General features: G+C 44.7%; 1 long non-coding RNA gene across 2 annotated transcripts; it reads right to left on the reverse strand.

Annotated features, from left to right (window-relative positions):
- Positions 1–335: 335 nt before the first annotated feature.
- Positions 336–14634, reverse strand: LOC149981467 (uncharacterized). Of its 2 annotated transcripts, none has more exons than XR_016497697.1 (3): positions 13899–14634; positions 13469–13530; positions 336–2594 (listed from the first exon to the last, which is right to left on the reverse strand). It is a non-coding gene; the product is annotated as an uncharacterized LOC149981467 (long non-coding RNA). The 2 variants fall into 2 exon arrangements; XR_016497696.1 differs by lacking the exon at positions 336–2594 and adding an exon at positions 4150–8974.
- Positions 14635–20569: the final 5935 nt, after the last annotated feature.

The following is a 20569-nucleotide window of genomic DNA, read 5'->3' on the forward strand; positions in this document are numbered from 1 at the left end:
CCATCACCACCTGAGAAGGAATAAGGAATCCCTCATCAGATTGTTACAGCTGAGTAAGCTTCCATAGAAGTCATCGTTACACCTCCACATTCCAGAGCCAGTCAGACAGGCTGCTGAGGCAGACCTGAGCATCTAGGCAGGACTTCCACCATGGCACAGTTCTGTCGCAAATGCTAACCTGTCTTACCTTTCACATGGCTGGCTTTCCATTGTAGCAGCAACAACATAAGGTAGGGGGTATAGTTATGGCAGGCCTATAGTATGCGGTGAAAATAGGCTATTATGTAACTAGCTTTCTACAGCTCTAAATCAATGAATTATATTGTACATCAAAGTATTTTTGGATCACCTGTATTGGTATAGAAAATTACTCTTCAAAACAAATCAATTATGGTCAGTGACACACAACATATAGAAGAAAGAATAAATGTCATCAATTAGCTCCAAAAATGTCTGAATCCTGGTTCGCCATGATCTCACAGTGCTGATAGAGTGAACCATCAGATGGTGTTTGAATGGACAGTTGGAAAAGCCCACTAGTCTGGAGCCAGAAGCTGTCTGATGACACTCACTCACCTTACCAGCACAATCCAAACCACAGGCCCCACCTTTTTATGGTCGCAAGACTCATGGTTAGTTTGCTTCTTTATGCGTCTCCCGCATAGCAAGCTGGCTGTCTTCCTTCAATTACCTCCCATAAATGTAAACATGCATTGGGAAATCGTTGTTGAAGGGATGGGAAATACAACGCTATTACGAAATTAAGTCAAAGAAATCTGTCAATTCAATTGAGGAAACGTTTGACATCAAAACAGTGTGATAAAGGTTTGAAATTATAGTACAAACAGTATGTGATGCAACATTGCATAGAGGCCCCCTCTACTGTAAATAGAATTGGGCTGCAGACAACAGCCCATGGTCTATGTTGTAATATCGGTTGTCTGAGACTTCACAACCCACTCTTACATTCCCACACACATCATGATGTATCAGGCCAGGGACAGCTGACAGGGTTGGGGAGGCGACTCAAAACTCAGAAAGTGAGATAAACAAGTTAATTCAATTGGGTTGATGTGTGGAGGTTGCAAATTGAATCAGCCGTTGTAATTCTAAATTGTGTGGCAAGCTAAATGGGAAAACCGGTCCCCGAAAGGGGATAGCTGTAGAAAGACATGGTTGACAAATAGAGTGAAGCCAGTTGACAATGGTAACCTGAGTGCCCACCTCAGCTGACGTATCAACTGAGGTTGCAACAATTAAATGCTAGTTTCTAGTACCTACCTTGTTTGGCGGTCTATTTAAGATGACTGGTTCTGCTCACACACCCTGCCGCTAGTAGGCATTTGCTTATTTTGCCGCTGCTGTAACTACCTGTACTCGCTATGCTGATGTTTTCTGATATGAAATGTTCTTTGCGAATGCTTGCTAGCTGTGTTTGAACCTCGCCCGCGTCGTTTAATATGCTCATGTTACAATGTTTGGCTGCTGTGGGGATGTCATTGTTTGCGAGCGTCAAGCATTACATGTGACATTTTAGTCATTTTGCAGACGCTCTTATACGTGGGGGGTGGGGGGTGGTGCTGTGGGATTATTAAAGAAGAGGTAGAGTTTCAGATGTTTTTGAGAGATGAGCAAGGACTGACCTAGCTTCAGGGGGAAGCTCTTTCCACCATTGGGGTGCCAGGACAGAGAAGAGCTTTGACTAGGCTGAGCAGGAGCTGTCCTGTGGGAGGGCAGTGGGAGGACCAAGACACAAGAGGTGGCAGAATGCAGTACCCGAGTTGCGATGTAGAGTTTGAGCCTGAAGGTAGGGAGGGGCGGTTCCTCTTGCTGTTCTGTAGGAAAGTACCATGGTCTTGTAGTGGATGTGAGCTTTGACTGGAAGCCAGTAGAGTGTTCGGGGTGACATGGGAGAACTTCTGGATAAGTTGCAGGGGTTTGATGGCACAAGCAGGGAGCCCAGCCAATAGCAGATTACAGTAGTCTAGACGGGAGATTACAAGTGCCTGGATTAGGACCTGCGCCGCTTCCTGTGTGAGGTAATCCTACTTTGCTCCAGGGGCGCTGTACTACTATGGGTGACCCTGTAAAACAACACATTTCATTGCACGTATCTGCTGTATGTGACAATACAACATATTTTTGTGGAGCATGTGCCTGCAGGAGCGAGTCACTGCTTTGATGTTTGCAAAGAACACACCAAGGTTCTTTGCACTCTGGGAGGGTGACACCATGGAGTTGTCAATCATGATGGGGAGGTCTTGGAGAAGGCAGGCCTTCCCCCAGAGGAAGAGCATCTCTATCTTGTCAAGGTTGAGCTTGAGGTGGTGGGCTGACAACCAAGCGGGCAGGCAGAGATGACACTGGGTGTCAAAAATAGTTGAGCGTCAGAGAGGTCGAGTGTTTCTTGTGGAGAAGAGAGTCTCTGGCCATTTTGAAGTCAGAGGGGATTCCGCCTGTGGTCAGGCATGAGTTGATAAGGGAAGTGAGGAATGGGAAAAAGTCTACAGAGATGGTCTGGAGGAGGGAGGAGGGGATGGGGTCGAGTGGGCAGGTTGTTGCGTGGCTGGACCTCACTAGCCGCAGGATGTCATCTGGAAAGAGAGGAGAAAGAGGTCAAGGCGTAGGGTAGTTGTGTGTGAGTGGGAACAAAAGACTCAAAAAGGCTGAATGAGGAGCGAATGTCATCAACCTTCTTTTCAAAGTGGTTGACAAAGTTGTCCACAGAGAGGGAGGAGGGAGGGTGAGGGGGTGGAGGATTAAAGAGGTGGAAAATTGTTTCCTAGGGCTGTAAGAGTGATACAGTGGCTTGCCAAAGTACTCACTGCCCTTGGCATTTTTCCAATTGTGTTGCCTTACAACCTGGAATTAAAATAGATTTTTTTGAGGGGTTTGTAGCATTTGATTTACACAACATGCCTACCACTTTGAAGATGCAAAATATTGCTTATTGTGAAACAAACAAGAAATAAAACAAAAAAAACGGAAAACTTGAGCGTGAATAACTATTCACCCCCAGAAAGTCAATACTTTGTAGAGCCCCCTTTTGCAGCAACTACAGCTGCAAGTCTCTTGGGTTATGATTCTATAAGCTTGGCACATCTAGCCACTGGGATTGTTGCCCATTCTTCAAGGCAAAACTGCTCTAGCTCCTTCAAGTTGGATGTGTTCCGCTGATGTACAGCAATCTTTAAGTCATTCTACAGATTCTCAATTGGATTGAGGTCTGGGCTTTAACTAGGCCATTCCAATACATTTAAATGTTTCCCCTTAAACCACTAGAGTGTTGCTTTAGCAGTATGCTTAGAGTATGCTTAGGGCCATCCATAATTTCTTCAATTCTGACCAGTTTCCCAGTCCCTGCCAATGAAAAACATCCCCACAGCATGCTTCACTGTGGGGATGGTGTTCTCGGGGTGATGAGAGGTGTTGTGTTTGCGCCAGACATAGCGTTTTTCTTGATGGCCAAAAAGCTAATTTTATTCTCATCTGACCAGAGTACCTTCTTCCATATGTTTGGGGAGTCTTCCACATGCCTGTAGGCAAACACAAAACTTGTTTGCCTATTTATTTACACTCTTCTGTAAATCCCCGCTCTGTGGATTGTACGGCTCCTATGACAGATACTCCAATCTCCGCTGTGGAGCTTTGCAGCTCCTTCAGGGTTATCTTTGGCCTCTTTGTTGCCTCTCTGATTAATGACCTCCTTGCCTGGTCTGTGAGTTTTGGTGGGTGGCCCTCTCTTGGCAGGTTTGTTGTGGTGCCATATTCTTTCCATTTTTTAAATAATGGTTTAATGGTGCTCTGTTGGATGTTCAAAGTTTTATATATTTTTTTATAACCCAACCCTGATCTGTACTTCTCCACAACTTTGTCCCTGACCTGTTTGGAGAGCTCCTTGGTCTTCATGGTGCCGCTTGCTTGGTGGTGCCCCTTGCTTAATGGTGTTGCAGACTCTGAGGCCTTTCAGAACAGGTATATATACACACACACACACACACATATATATATATATATATATACACACATATATATATATATATATATATATATATATATATATATATATACACATATATATATATATATATATATATATATATATATATATATATATATATATATATACATACATACATACATACATACACACACAGACACACACACAGATCATGTGACACTATAATCAAGTCCACCTGTGTGATCTTATTTAGGGACTTCTTAGCAAAGGGGTGAATATGCACACACCACTTTTCCTTTTTTTTTCCCAAATCCAAATAAAAATCAATTTCAATTACAGGTTGTAATGCAACAAAATAGGAAAAACGCCAAGGGGGATGAAAACTTTTGCAAGGCACTGTAGAAAGTTGTTTTAGCAGCAGATACAGAGGAAGATACGGTACAGAGGGGGGAGTTAAAGGAGAAGAGATCCTCCGGATGTTTAGTTCTGTATTTTTGCTCAGCTGCCCACAGCCCTGTTTTGTAAGCTCGCAATAAAATCACTCAACCACGGAGCAGGAGGGGAGGGCTGAGCCGGTTGGGAGGAAAGGGGACAGTGCGAGTCATAAGATGCGAAAAGGGAGGAGAGTAGGGTCGAAGAGGCAGAATCAGTAGACAGGAGAGAGAAGTATTTAGCAGAAGGGGGAGTTGATAGCATAGGAGAGAATAGTGGGAGAGGAAATGCAAAGTTTGCAAAGGCTCATGACCATCTGGGTAGGGGCTGAGTGGGTAGGGTTGTTGGAGAGATGGAGAGAAGAATAAAGAAATTAGTGATCAGAGACCTGGAGGGGAGGGGGGGGGGGGGGGGGGGCAGTGAGATTAGTAGGCGAACAGCCTCTAGTAAAGATGAGGTCAAACCTATTGCCTGCGTTGTGAGTAGGAGGGGACTGGGAAAGGGTGAGGTCTAAAAAGGGGCAAAGAATGAAGATTTATGAAAGGCAGACGTTGGGAGGAAGACATTGCCCAGTATGAAGAGCCTTCGTCAGGAAATGTGCTTATCAAGGTGTCAAGCTCATTAAGGAACTCCAACAGCACAAGTGACATCATGACATTCAAATGAGGAGATTGACAGGTGAGTGAGTGAGAAAATCTCCACTTTGGAGATGTGAGTAGCCCTGTGCCACCACCGTGATGACCAGATGCTCGGACAATCAGAGAACATGTATTCCGATGGAGAGTGGCAGTGTTTTTCTGGGGTGATCCTTGTCTCCGTCACGGCCAAAAAGTCAAGCATAGGCTGAGATGAACTCGCCATTCTTGACCACAGATCGAAGACCAGGAATTCCACATGGGTTGTGTGCGCAGGGTACACTAAAATAGAAGGGTTTGAGCATCTGTAAATCAAATTGTATTTGTCACAGGCACCAAATACATCAATGCTTACAAGCCCTTGACCAACAACGCAGTTAAAAAAAAACTATAATAAATAAAGGAGCAAGAGTAAAAAAAAAAAATGTAATGCAAAGAGTCTGGGTAGCCATTTGATTAGGTGTTCAGGAGTCTTATGGCTTGGGGGTAGAAGCTGTTTAGAAGCATCTAGGACCTGGACTTTGTGCTCCGGTACCGCTTGCCCTGCCTTAGCAGAGAGAACAGTCTGTGACTAGGGTGGCTGGAGTCTGACAATTTTGTGGGCCTTCCTCTGACAGCCTGGTATAGAGGTCCTCGATGGCAGGAAGCTTGGCCCCAGTGATGTACACACAATTCCCTCTGTAGTGCCTTGCAGTCAGAGGCCGAGCAAGGCACCATGCAACCATGGTGCAGCTGTAGGACTTTGAGGATCCGAGGACCCATGCCAAATCTTTTCAGTCTCCTGAGGGGATTAGGTTTTGTTGTGCCCTCTTCACGACTGTCTTGGTGTGCTTGGACCATGTTAGTTTGTTGTTGATGTGGACACCAAGGAACTTGAAGCTCTCAACCTGCTCCACTACAGCCCCGTTGATGAGAATGGGGGTGTGCTCGGTCTTCCTTGTCTCGTAGTCCACATTCATTTCCTACAAAAAGAGGAGCTAACAGGTATAGAAAACACACACATACTGTAGTTAACAAAAATACAAAAGAACAAAATGAGAATCTGAAAATAACTAGGTAAAATACTCAAGTGAGAGAGTGCCGCCTTCTCCATTTCCTTCCTAGAACAACTCGGCAGAACCGTCTTTGTTTTGGCGACGAGACCGCCGCTTACAGCTGCCATTGAGAAAACAGGGGATGCTGAAGTACTAACATGAATTGCTAATTGCCTAGCAGAGCTGAAGGGCACACCTCCTGGTACTAATTGCTGATTGCCTAGTAGAGAAGAAACCACTCCCTTCCAATACAGCTACTGATTGCCAAACAACAACAGTCACAAATTTCTCTGCCCCTTAATACTGGTTGATGTGTCAACAATCAGTTGCAAGTTATGAGCAGTCAGAAAATCACACACCAAGTAGGCTACTGAGAAGACAGACAGTACTCAAAATAGCCAACATCAGATTAAGACAAACATTTTACTAATCACTCCTGGAGATATATCCTCTAGCTATATATTGAGCCATGTTGCTGCTCTACTGTTGTCAGGCAATAGCCGGCTACAACTAGCTAAGTAGAATTAGTGTCGGAGTATACTTTGTTTGTTCCCAATGCCAGCTTTCGGGCAGAGTCTGTGCGCTCACTCCATCATGGAGAATAATCTCTTGACCATACGAGGAGGAAGTAGCCTATGCTAAGCTAGCTATACAGGCCTATGTGTCGATAGACAGTGAGTGAGTAGCAATGTTTTCTGATCATGAGCAGGAGATGTTGCTTAGCACAGTGATTCGACAGTATTTCTGTCTCTATGCGGCTGTTCATTTGTTTAGTGCAGCATCAATATCGATAGTAGCTATCACTGTTTGTCGAGCAGCTCCGGAGACCGCTGCAAGGCACACCATCAGTGCAGCAGTCACACTTTAAATGTTGTACAAATGATCTGACTATTCTTTGGAACCTTATTCCTTTACAAGGTTTAAGCTAGAAACATATTTAACTTAATTTGCAGACTGGTCTGGATTAGTGTGCTTGTATAGATACAAATCTGGTGCTTTCTGCTCTGAGCAAGTCAGAGTATCTGCTGTCTTATTAGTGCATACTGCTTCAGGACATTTGTCTGCAGGTCATCATCCTTACATGCAGCAGTAGGTTAAGGCTGATTTATTATCCATGTTCTAATCATATGTCATGCATTTTACATATGTAGTTCCTCCCTGTCAGTCCGTCTTTGCGTTCTAGTAGTATTGTATGCTAATTGTAGTGATCGCTTCATTCTAGTCATGAAGTACAGTGCCTTCAGAAAGTCTTCATATCCCCTTTACTTTTTACACTTTTTGTTGTGTTACAGCCTGAATTTAAAATGGATTAAATTGAGAATGTGTGTCACTGGCCTACACACAATACCCCATAATGTCAAAGTGGAATTGTAGAAATGAATACAAAAGGAAAAGGTGAAATGTCTTGAGTCAAAAATGATTCAACGCCTTTGTTATGGCAAGCCTAAATAGGTTCAGGAGTCAAAATGTGGTTAACAAATCACTTAATAACTTGCATGGACTCATTCGGTGTTCATCAATAATGGTGAACATGATTTTTGAATGACTACCCCCATCTCTGGACCCCACACACACAATTACAGTGCCTTCGGAAAGTGTTCACACGCCTGGACTTTTTCCACATTTTGTTGTGTTACAGCCTGAATTTTAAATTGATTAAATTGAGAAATTTACACACAATAGCCCATAATGTCAAAGTGGAATTACGTTTAGACATTTTTACAAATGAGAAACTGAAATGTCTTTAGTCAATAAGTATTCAACTCCTTTGTTATGTCAAGCCTAAATAAGTTAATGAGTAACAATGTGCTTAAGAAGCCACATAATAAGTTGCATGGACTCACTCTGTGTGCAATAATAGTGTGTAGCCCTTTCCTGCAGTCAGATGACCTAGTGGCCTCATGGGTGGATGTTAATAATATAATTAAGAAACATATATTTTTTTAAACTGCTGAAAATCCTGTGTTTCTGTGTCAAACGGTTTTGTTATATTTCAGTCTTCTGTGATATTATTGTAATATTGGGACGCAAACTCAAAATGGAATACATTTCAGCTCTATATCTGACATGGTACAGGTGTCATTTTTGTAAGCCCATAACCATGTGTGTGAGGTGAATACTTTTGTTTCAAAATAGATTTGTTTCAGACTACACTCTAAAAAGAAAAGGTTCCTGGAGTATTCTTTAGGGGTTCTTCAAGTTGAAACGGTGGGGGTATCATGGCACAAGGCAAGACACAGATGCAGACATAGGAGGCAGATGGATGAGGTCTTACAATATGTATTAATCCAATAGGGTAAGACAAGAGAATGGTTGTGGACAGGCAAAAAGGTCAAAACCAGTTCAGAATCCAAAAGGTACCGAAGGGCAGGCAGAATAAAGGTCAGGGCAGGCAGGATGATCAGGCAGGCTGGAAAGTAGTCCAGAGTCAGGCAGGGGTCAAAACCAGGAAGACTATCAAAGGAGAATAGCAAAAGGAGTACGGGAAAAACACACTGTTTGACTTGACTAACATACAAGACGAACTGGCACAGAGAGACAGGAAACACAGGGATAAATACATTGGGGAAAATAAGCAACACCTGGGGGGGATGGAGACAATCACAGGAACAGGTGAAACAGATCAGGGCGTGACAGGGGGAACCCCTATAAGTTCTTAGAAGAACCCTTTAAAAAGGTTCTTCAAAATACCCCTTTTAATGGATCCTGGAATAACCCTTTGAAGACCTTGTGGGGTTCATTTTGAACTACTATTAATGATAATGATATGCATAACAATAACAACAATACACAATGTTTTGTTCTCAATGTTTATTATGATTTTAGTGGCAATGCAGAATTTCAAAATCCAAATATGAGGTCATTATAAAACATGCGCATTGCACATGACAGCGACCTGCGTTCCATGGCTCCTGAAGACACAAAGGAATACTCCGGTTGGAACTTTATTGAAGATTAATGTTAAAAACATCCTAATGATTGATCCTGTACTTAGTTTGAAATGTTTCTTCGACCTGTAATATAACTTTTTGAAGTTTTTGTCCGACGTAACGCTGACCAGAACGAGCGTTTGGATATGTATACCAAAAGCGCTAACAAAAGTAGCTAATTGGACATAAATAACGGACATTATCGAACAAAACAAGCATTTCTTGTGGACCTGGGATTCCTTGGAGTGCATTCTGATGAAGATCAAAGGTAAGGGAATATTTAGCATGTAATTTATGGCGGCTATTTTGACTTGATTGTTCTGAGCGCCATCTCAGATTATTGCATGGTTTGCTTTTACCGTAAAGTTTTTTTGGAATCTGACACAGCGGTTGCATTTAGGACAGGTATATCTATAATTCCATGTGTATAACTTGTATTATCATCTACATTTATGATGAGTATTTCTGTTGAATCGATGTGGCTATGCAAAATCACTGGATGTTTTTGGAACTAGTGAATGTAACGCGTCAATGTAAACTCAGATTTCTTTATAGAAATATGAACTTTATCAAACAAAACATACATGTATTGTGTAACATGAAGTCCTATGAGTGTCATCTGATGAAGATCATCAAAGGTTAGTGATTCATTTTATCTCTATTTGTGTGTTTTGTGACTCCTCTCTTTGGCTGGAAAAATGGCTGTGTTTTTCTGTGACTAGGTGCTGACCTAACATAATCGTTTGTGGTGCTTTCGCCGTAAATCCTATTTGAAATCGGACACTGTGGTGGGATTAACAACCAGAATACCTTTAAAACGGTATAAGATACATGTATGTTTGAGGAATTTTAATTATGAGATTTCTGTTGTTTTGAATTTGGCACCCTGCACTTTCACTGGCTGTTGTCATATCATCCCGTTAACGGGATTGCAGCCCAAAGAGGTATTAAGGTTCTCCAAAAGAACTTTGAGGATCTTAGAAGAACCCTTGTTGAATTTTTTTAGAGTGTACCAAGAAACACTCTGTGTGACCCTGATTTAGCACACTGCAGTAAAGGTTACCAGGATTTTTTTATGACTACCTCATCTCTGTACCCCACACATACAATTATCTGTATTATCTGGTCCCTCAGTCGAGCTGTGGATTTCAAACACAGATTCAGCCACAAAGACCAGGGAGGTTTTCCTATGCCTTGCAAAGAAGGGCACCTATTGATAGTTAGGTATATATTTTTTTAAAGTAGACATTGAATATCCCTTTGAGCATGATGAAGTTAATAAGATACAGGCATTTTTCCTAACTCAGTTGCCGGAGAGGAAGGAAACCGCTCACGGATTTCACCATTAGGTCACTAATGATTTTCAAACAGTTACACAGTTTAATTAATGGCTGTGATAGGAGAAGACTGAGGATGGATCAACAACATTGTAGCTATTCCACAATACTAATACTAACCTACATAAGTTACAAGAAGGAAGCCTGTACAGAATACAAATCAAAACATGCTTCCTGTTTGCAATAAGGGACTAAAGTAAATCTGCAAAAAATGTGGCAAAGAAATGAACTTGTCCTAAATACGAAGCGTTATGTTTGGGGCAAATCCAACACAACACATCCCTGAGTACCACTCTTTATATTTTCCATCATGGCGGTGGCTGCATCATGTTATGGGTATGCTTGTCATCAGCAAGGACTAGGGAGATTTCTTTGGATAAAAAGAAATGGAACAGAGCTAAGCACAGGCAAATCCTAGAGGAAAACCTGGTTTAGTCTGCTTTCCAACAGACACTGGGAGACAAATTCACCTTTCAGCAGGACAATAACTTAAAACACAAGGCTAAATCTACACTGGAGTTGCTTACCAAGATGACATTGAATGTTACTGAGTTGCCTAGTTACAGTTTTGACTTACATCTGCTTGAAAATCTATGGCAAGACCTGAAAATGGCTGTCTAGCAATGATCAACAACTAATTTAACAGAGCTGGAAGAATTTCAACAGAATATGGTGCAAATATTGTACATTCCAGGTGTGCAAAGCTCTTATAGATTTACCCAAAAAGACACACAGCTGTAATCACTGCCAAATGTGTTTCTAACGTGTACTGTTTCAGGGGGGTGAATACCTCATCAATCTACTAATGACAAAGCAAAAACAGGTTTTTAGAAGAAAACGCCCCACGGAAATATCACATTTACATAAGTATTCATTTACTCAGTACTTTGTTGAAGCACCTTTGGCAGCGATTACAGCGTCAAATCTTCTTGGGTATGACGCTACAAGCTTGGCACACATGTATTTGGGGAGTTTATCTATCTTTGCTATCTGCAGATCCTCTCAAGCTCTGTCAGGTTGGATGAGGAGTGTTGCAGCACAGCTATTTTCAGGTCTCTCCAGAGAAGTTAGATCGGGTTCAAGTCCGGGCTCTGGCCTGGCCACTCAAGCACCTTCAGAGAATTGTCTCAAAGCCACTCCTGTGTTGTCTTGGCTTTGTGATTAGGGTCATTGTCCTGTTGGAAGATGAACCTTCACCCCAGTCTGAGGTCCTGAGCGTTCTGGAGCAGGTTTTCCAGTACTCTAAAAATATCCTCTCCTGCTGTCCTGGTTTCCAGTGGTTTGCAGAATAGGATGTCTTCCTCAATTGACCCCCAATAAACATAACGGGCATATACCAGGAGCTGTGCCAGGCCCTCCATGTCTGTTGACTCATTCACTGGCTTGTATGCTTCTGCGGTAGCAGGAAGTCCTACACAATAGTATGGGGCTTGCCTGTCCTGGTCACTCGGTAGCTCACCATGTAAGACGCTTCTAGCACCTTCCTATTAATGGTATCTGTTGCTTTTATACATGTCTTACTACTCAAAAGTAATCTTAATTCTCGCTCAAAAAACTCCTGTGGCTTATTTTTTTCTAAATATCTGCGTAAGAGTGAAGAGATAGTTGAGTTGTGAGATAGTACTTTTGCACATATGACAGTGGCTGAGGAAAGGCACTACTCCCATTATAAGTGAACCCCAAATCAATGTAGATTATCATATTTGCGCCTCTTCAATGGTCCAACTTCCCTGTCTGTTGTTCGGTGCTTTCCCGTGTAAGGGGGCAGTAGTTCTTTGTCTGCATCAGATTCACAACTCTCAGTGTCCATGCTAGCTGGGTTAACAACAAATGTAGAATTACTGATGCTAGCATTGGATGTGCTTGTGGTAGCGGAACAACTTGTGTCGCCGACAGGTGCAGGTGTAGTACTGCTGGTAGTAGCAGTACTACCAGTAGAGCTGGTATGTGTCTTCATGGATGCGGACTTTTCTTTTTTTAATTAACCATGAATATATTTTTGAGCAAATGGAATGAGCAGCAGCTACGTTTGGCTACATACGGACCATTAGTGAAATTCCTGTGAGAGAGTAACGGTTAACGTGATTGGATGTTCATTATTTGACTAGGCTACCTGTATTTTAATAATGTGTTGTCATCTTGCTGAACACTAGATGGCACATTTTTTGGGGGGCAGTGAAACGAGGCTACTTAGGCGAGAAAAAAACCTCACCCAACTGTATAGCCGTGCTGGAAAATCTAAATGTACTGTTTGAAAATGTGAAGAAAACATTCAAAATTGTTATTTTTTAATGTGAATCCTGTTTTTATTTGGCGTACCCCTGGTGCACGCACATCCCCGTTTGGGAATACTTGCTCTAGTCAATATTAGCACATTCAGGTTTTAGCTGATATTCTTTGCTTCATTGTCTTCACACAGTATTGTATAAAGGCATGTCTGCCGTTATTGCATTTGTGGGAGCATGTGGATATTTAGGCTCTGTATCCATTACATTGCAGCGGTGAATGCTTGTGCTAATTCATGCATTGGCTGTTATGTCCTGTATCATCTGCAATGTATCATTGTCACGCCCTGACCTTAGAGAGCCTTTTTATTTCTCTAATTGGTTAGGTCAGGGTGTGATTTGGGTGGGCATTCTAGTTTTTCTATTTCTTTGTTGGCCGGGTATTGTTCCCAATCAGAGGCAGCTGTCTATCGTTGTCTCTGATTGGGGATCATACTTAGGCAGCCATTTTTCCCACCTTAGATTGTGGGATCTTGTTTTTGCATAGTTGCTGTCTAGCCCTGCAGAACTTTACGTTCGGTTTTGTATTTTGTTGTTTTGTCGGAGTTCAGTATTAACCTTTCTGATCTCCCCATCCCGGATCCGGGTTCGTGAATACAGACTCAAGCTCATTACCATAACGCAACGTTAACTATTCATGAAAATCGCAAATGAAATGAAATAAATATGCCATCTCTCAAGCTTAGCCTTTTGTTAACAACACTGTCATCTCAGATTTTCAAAATATGCTTCTCAACCATTGCAAAACAAGCATTTGTGTAACAGTATTGATGGCTAACGTAGCATTTAGCATTAGCATTCAGCTGGCAACATTTACACAAAAAAACAGAAAAGCATTCAAAAAAATCATTTACCTTTGAAGAACTTCAGATGTTTTCAATGAGGAGACTCTCAGATAGCAAATGTTCAGTTTTTCCTGAAAGATTATTTGTTTAGGACAAATCGCTCCGTTTTCTGCGTCACGTTTAGCTATGAAAAAACCCCTGTATCCAGGATTGTGTAAATCTATCAGCAAGCTCATTAGCATAACACAACGTTAACTATTTATGAAAATCGCAAATGAAATGAAATAAATATGCCATCTCTCAAGCTTAGCCTTTTGTAAACAACACTGTCATCTCAGATTTTCAAAATATGCTTCTCAACCATAGGAAAACAATCATTTGTGTAAAAGTAGCTAGCTAGAGTTAGCATTTCGCGTTAGCATTTAGCGTTAGCATTAGCGTTAGCATCCAGCACGCAACATTAACAAAAACATAAAAGCCTTCAAATAAAATCATTTACCTTTGAAGAACTTCTGATGTTTTCAATGAGGATACTCTCAGTTAGATAGCAGATGCTCAGTTTTTCCAAAAAGATTCCTTGTGTATTAGAAATAGCTCCGTTTTATACATCACATTTGGCTACCAAAAAAAATCCATAAATTCAGTCCTCAAAACGCAAACTTTTTTCCAAATTAACTCCATAATATCGACTGAAAACATGGCAAACGTTGTTTAGAATCAATCATCAAGGTGTTTTTCACATATCTCTTCATTGATACATCGTTCTTGGACACATGCTTTCTCTCCTGAATCCCAGGAGAAAATGACCGCACCTGAAGATTACGCACAAATTTAGACAAAGGACACCGGGCGGACCTCTGGAAAATGTAGTCTCTTATGGCCAATCTTCCAATGATATGCCTACAAATACGTCACAATGCTGCTAAGACCTTGGGCGAACGACAGAAAGTGTAGGCTCATTCCTTGCGCAATCACAGCCATATAAGGAGAGAATGGAAAACAGAGCTTCAGAAATTCTGCTAATTCCTGGGTGATGCATCATCTTGGTTTCGCCTGTAGAATGAGTTCTGGGGCACTTACAGACAAAATCTTTGCAGATTCTGAAACTTCAGAGTGTTTTCTTTCCAAAACTGTCAAGAATATGCATAGTCGAGCATCTTTTCGTGACAAAATATCGCGCTTAAAACGGGAACGTTTTTTATCCAAAAATGAAATAGCGCCCCTAGAGCTCTAAGAGGTTAAAAATCATAAACACTTTCCACGCTGCGCTTTGGTCTCATTCCTCTAACGATGGACGTAACAGAAGATCCCACCACAAATGGCACGAAGCCTCCAGTGATGATCCATGGCCCGAAGCCTCCAGTGATGATCCATGGCCCGAAGCCTCCAGCGATGAGCCAAGGTCCGGAGTCTCCAGCAACGTTCGGCGGTCCAGAGCCTCCAGCGACGGTCGGCAGTCCAGAACCTCCAGCGATGGTCTGCGGTCCAGAGCCTCCAGCGACGGTCTGCGGTCCGGAGCCTTCAGTGACAGTCTGCAGCCTAGAGCGTTCAACAGGGGGTTCCCAGTGCAGAGCCGCCTGCGAGGGTTCCCAGTCCGGAGCCTCCAGCGATGGTCCATGGTGCGGAGCCTCCATCGACGGTCCACGTCCAGAGCCTCCAGCGACGGTCCACAGTCTGGAGCCCGCGACGACTATCTACGGTCCGGAGTCCGCGACGATCCACGGTCCGGTTCCTCCGGCGACGATCCACGGTCCGGTTCCACGGAAGCGGAGGGATCAGCGAGCGAACCGGAGCCGCCACCGAGGCTAGATGCCCACCCGGACCCTCCCCCAAAGAGTCAAGTTTTGCAGCCGGAGTCCACATCTTTGGGGGGGGGGGTACTGTCACGCCCTGACCTTAGAGAGCCTTTTTATTTCTCTATTTGGTTAAGTCGGGGTGTGATTTGGGTGGGCATTCTAGTTTTTGTATTTCTTTGTTGGCCGGGCATGGTTCCCAATCAGAGGCAGCTGTCTATCGTTGTCTCTGATTGGGGATCATACTTAGGCAGCCCTTTTTCCCACCTTAGATTGTGGGATCTTGTTTTTGCATAGTTGCTGTCTAGCCCTGCAGAACTTTACGTTCGGTCTTGTATATTGTTGTTTTGTTGGAGTTCAGTATTAAAAAATCATGAACACATTCCCCGCTGCGCTTGACGGACCTAACAAACATCCCAAATTCGTAAACATGGGCACCCTCATAGATATCATCCTGACGAACTTGCCCTCTAAATACACCTCAGCTGTTTTCAACCAGGATCTCAGCGATCACTGCCTCATTGCCTGCGTCATTGCCCCTTATCACTGTCAAACGCTCCCTAAAACACTTCAGCGAGCAGGCCTTTCTAATCTACCTGGCCTAGGTATCCTGGAAGGATATTGACCTCATCCCGTCAGTAGAGGATGCCTGGTTGTTCTTCAAAAGTGCCTTCCTCACCATCTTACCTTAAATGAGCATGCAACTTTTCAGGGAAGTCAGGATCCAATATACACAGTCCGTTAGGAAAGCCTGCAGCACTAACTCCAAAAGGTTTTGGGACACTGTAAAGTCCATGGAGAATAAGAGCACCTTCTCTCAGCTGTCCACCGCACTGAGGCTAGGAAACACTGTCACCACCGATATCTCCATGATAATAGAGAATTTCAATAAGCATTTCTCTATAGCTGGCAACGCTTTCCACCTGGCTACCCCAACCCCGGCCAACAGCTCTGCACCCCCCCGCAGCTACTGGCCCGAGCCCGCCCCCCCCGATACGAAAGATAGTCTGTTCAACCTATCTTTCGTATCGTCTGAGATTCCTAAAGATTGGAAAGTGGCCCCGGTTACAGACCTATATCCATCCTGCCCTGCCTTTCAAAAGTATTCGAAAGCCAAGTGAATAAACAGATAATCAACCATCTCGAATCCCACCGTACCTTCTCTGCTATGCAATCCGGTTTCCGAGCTGGTCACGGGTGCACCTTAGCCACGCTCAAGGTCCTAAACGATATCATAACTACCATCGATAAAAGTACTGTGCAGCCGTCTTCATCGACCTGGCCAAGGCTTTCGAATCTGTCAATCATCGTATTCTTATTGGCAGACTCAACAGCCTTGGTTTCTCAAATGACTGCCTTGCCTGGCTCGCTAACTACTTCAGATAGAGTTCAGTGTGTAAAATTGGAGGGCCTGTTGTCCCGACCTCTGGCAGTCTCTATGGGGGTGCCAGAGGTATCAATTCTCGGGCCGACTCTCTTCTCTGTATACATCAATGATATTGCTCTTGCTGTGGGTTTCCTCCTCTACGCAGACGACACCATTCTGTATACATCTGGCCCTTCTTTGGACACTGTGTTAACAAACCTCCAAACGACCTTCAATACTCCTTCCATTGCCTCCAACTGCTCTTAAACGCAAGTAAAACTAAATTCATGCTCTTCAACCGATCGCTGCCCGCACCCACCCGCCCGCCCAGCATCACTACTCTGGACAGTTCTGACTTAATATGTGGACAACTTTAAATACCTAGGCATTTGGCTAGACTCTAAACTCTCCTTCCAGACTCAAGTTAAGCATCTCAAATCCAAAGTTAAATCTAGAATCGGCTTCCTATTTCGCAACAAAGCTCCTTCAATCATGCTGCCAAACATGCCCTCATAAAACTGACTATCCTGCCGATCCTTGACTTCGACGATGTAATTTACAAAATAGCCTCCAACACTCTGCTCAGCAAATTGAATGCAGTCCATCACAGTGCCATCCATTTTGTCACCAAAGCCCCATATACTACCCACCATTACGACCTGTATGCTCTCGTTGGCTGGTCCTCGCTACATATTCATCGCCAAACCCACTGGCTCCAGGTCATCTATAAGTCTTTGCTAGGTAAAGCCCCACCTTATTGCAGCTCACTGGTCACCATAGCAGCACCCACCCGTAGCACGGGCTCCAGCTGTCATGTACTGTCATGTTGTGTCTTGTCTCTGTCCTTTCCCTTCACCCTGTCTCCCTCTGCTGGTCGTTGTTAGGTTACCTTTTCTCCCCCGCTTTTCCCCAGCTGTTCCTTGTCTCCTCTGACTACCCATTCACCCCGTTTCCCACCTGTTCCCTTTTTCCCTCTGATTAGGTCCCTATATCTCTCTCTGTTTCTGTTCCTGTCCTTGTCGGATTCTTGTTTGTTGTGTTTCATGCCTGAGCCAGACTATCGTCATGTTTGCTGTAACCTTGTCCTGTCCTGTCCGAATCTGCCGGTCTATCTGAGCCTACCTATGTTTGGTTATTAAAGAAGCTCTGTTTAAGTTAGTTCGCTTTTGGGTCCTCATTCACTCACCGTAACAGAAGAATCCGACCAAGAATGGACCCAGCGACTTCGGATCCTCTCCACTCAGCCGTCGGGATCCAGGGAGCGATGCTAGGCAGACACGAGCAGGAAGTGTCTGCTGCTCGACATGCCGTTGAGACCCTGGCCACCCAAGTCTCCAACCTCACAGAACAGGTTCACCATCTCCGCCTCGATCCACCGGCCACTTCCAGGGCTTTCGAATCTCCGGAGCCCAGAATCAATAACCCGCCGTGTTACTCTGGGGAGCCCACTGAATGCCGCTCGTTCCTCACCCAGTGTGATATTGTGTTTTCTCTCCAGCCCAACACTTACTCCAGGAGCACTGCTCGTGTCGCCTACGTCATATCTCTCCTTATTGGACGGGCTCGTGAGTGGGGCACGGCAATCTGGGAGGCAAGGGCTGAGTGTACTAACCAGTATCAGGACTTTAAGGAGGAGATGATACGGGTTTTTGATCGATCTGTTTTTGGGGAGGAGGCTTCCAGGGCCCTGTCTTCCCTATGTCAAGGCAATCGATCCATAACAGACTACTCTATTGAGTTTCGCACTCTTGCTGTCTCCAGTGGCTGGAACGAGCCGGCCTTGCTCGCTCGTCTTCTGGAGGGTCTCCGCGCAGAGGTAAAGGATGAGATTCTCTCCCGGGAGGTTCCTTCCAGCGTGGATTCCTTGATTGAACTCGCTATTCGCATTGAGCGACGGGTTGATCTTCGTCACCGAGCTCGTGGAAAGGAGCTCGCGCTCTCCGTCGCCCCCCTCTCCGCATCACTACCATCTTCCTCTGCCGGCTCGGGTGCTGAGCCCATGCAGCTGGGAGGTATCCGCATCTCGACTAAGGAGAGGGAACGGAGAATCACCAACCGCCTCTGTCTCTATTGCGGTTCCGCTGGTCATTTTGTCACTTCATGTCCAGTAAAAGGCCAGAGCTCGTCAGTAAGCGGAGGGCTACTGGTGAGCGCTACTACTCCTGTCTCTCCTTCAAGATCCTGCACTACCTTGTCGGTCCATCTACGCTGGACCGGTTCGTCAGCTTCCTGCAGTGCCTTAATAGACTCTGGGGCGGAGGGCTGTTTTATGGACGAGACCTGGGCTCGGGAACATGACATTCCTCTCAGACAGTTAAAGGAGCCCACGGCCTTGTTCGCCCTGGATGGTAGTCCTCTCCCCAGGATTCAGCGTGAGACGCTACCTTTAACCCTCACTGTTTCTGGTAATCATAGTGAAACCATTTCTTTTTTAATTTTTCGTTCACCTTTTACACCTGTTGTTTTGGGCCATCCCTGGCTAGTTTGTCATAATCCTTCCATTAATTGGTCTAGTAATTCTATCCTCTCCTGGAACGTCTCTTGTCATGTGAAATGTTTAATGTCTGCTATCCCTCCTGTTTCCTCTGTCTCTTCTTCACAGGAGGAGCCTGGTGATTTGACAGGGGTGCCGGAGGAATATCACGATCTGCGCACGGTGTTCAGTCGGTCCAGGGCCACCTCTCTTCCTCCACACCGGTCGTATGATTGTAGTATTGATCTCCTTCCGGGAACCACCCCCCCCCCCCGGGGTAGACTATACTCTCTGTCGGCTCCCGAACGTAAGGCTCTCGAAGATTATTTGTCTGTAGCTCTTGACGCCGGTACCATAGTCCCCTCCTCCTCTCCCGCCGGAGCGGGGTTTTTTTTTGTCAAGAAGAAGGACGGGTCTCTACGCCCCTGCATAGATTATCGAGGGCTGAATGACATAACAGTGAAGAATCGTTATCCGCTTCCTCTTATGTCTTCAGCCTTCGAGATCCTGCAGGGAGCCAGGTTTTTCACTAAGTTGGACCTTCGTAACGCTTACCATCTCGTGCGCATCAGGGAGGGGGACGAGTGGAAGACGGCGTTTAACACTCCGTTAGGGCACTTTGAATACCGGGTTCTTCCTTTCGGCCTCGCTAACGCTCCAGCTGTCTTTCAGGCATTAGTCAATGATGTCCTGAGAGACATGCTGAACATCTTTGTTTTCGTTTACCTTGACGATATCCTGATTTTTTCACCGTCACTCCAGATTCATGTTCAGCACGTTCGACGTGTCCTCCAGTGCCTTTTAGAGAATTGTCTTTTTGTGAAGGCTGAGAAGTGCACTTTTCATGCCTCCTCCGTCACATTTCTCGGTTCTGTTATTTCCGCTGAAGGCATTAAGATGGATCCCGCTAAGGTCCAAGCTGTCATTGATTGGCCCGTCCCTAAGTCACGCGTCGAGCTGCAGCGCTTTCTCGGCTTCGCGAACTTCTATCGTCGTTTCATCCGTAATTTCGGTCAGGTGGCAGCTCCTCTCACAGCCCTTACTTCTGTCAAGACGTGCTTTAAGTGGTCCGTTTCCGCCCAGGGAGCTTTTGATCTCCTCAAGAATCGTTTTACATCCGCTCCTATCCTTGTTACACCTGACGTCTCTAGACAGTTCGTTGTCGAGGTTGACGCGTCAGAGGTGGGCGTGGGAGCCATCCTTTCTCAGCGCTCCCTCTCTGACGACAAGGTCCATCCATGCGCGTATTTTTCTCATCGCCTGTCGCCGTCGGAACGTAACTATGATGTGGGTAACCGCGAACTGCTCGCCATCCGGTTAGCCCTAGGCGAATGGCGACAGTGGTTGGAGGGGGCGACCGTTCCTTTTGTCGTTTGGACTGACCATAGGAACCTTGAGTACATCCGTTCTGCCAAACGACTTAATGCGCGTCAGGCGCGTTGGGCGCTGTTTTTCGCTCGTTTCGAGTTCGTGATTTCTTATCGTCCGGGCTCTAAGAACACCAAGCCTGATGCTTTGTCTCGTCTCTTCAGTTCTTC

This window comes from Oncorhynchus mykiss, chromosome 8 (assembly GCF_057628025.1).
Source record: "Oncorhynchus mykiss isolate SJ-2025 chromosome 8, ASM5762802v1, whole genome shotgun sequence".
NCBI lineage: Eukaryota > Metazoa > Chordata > Actinopteri > Salmoniformes > Salmonidae > Oncorhynchus > Oncorhynchus mykiss.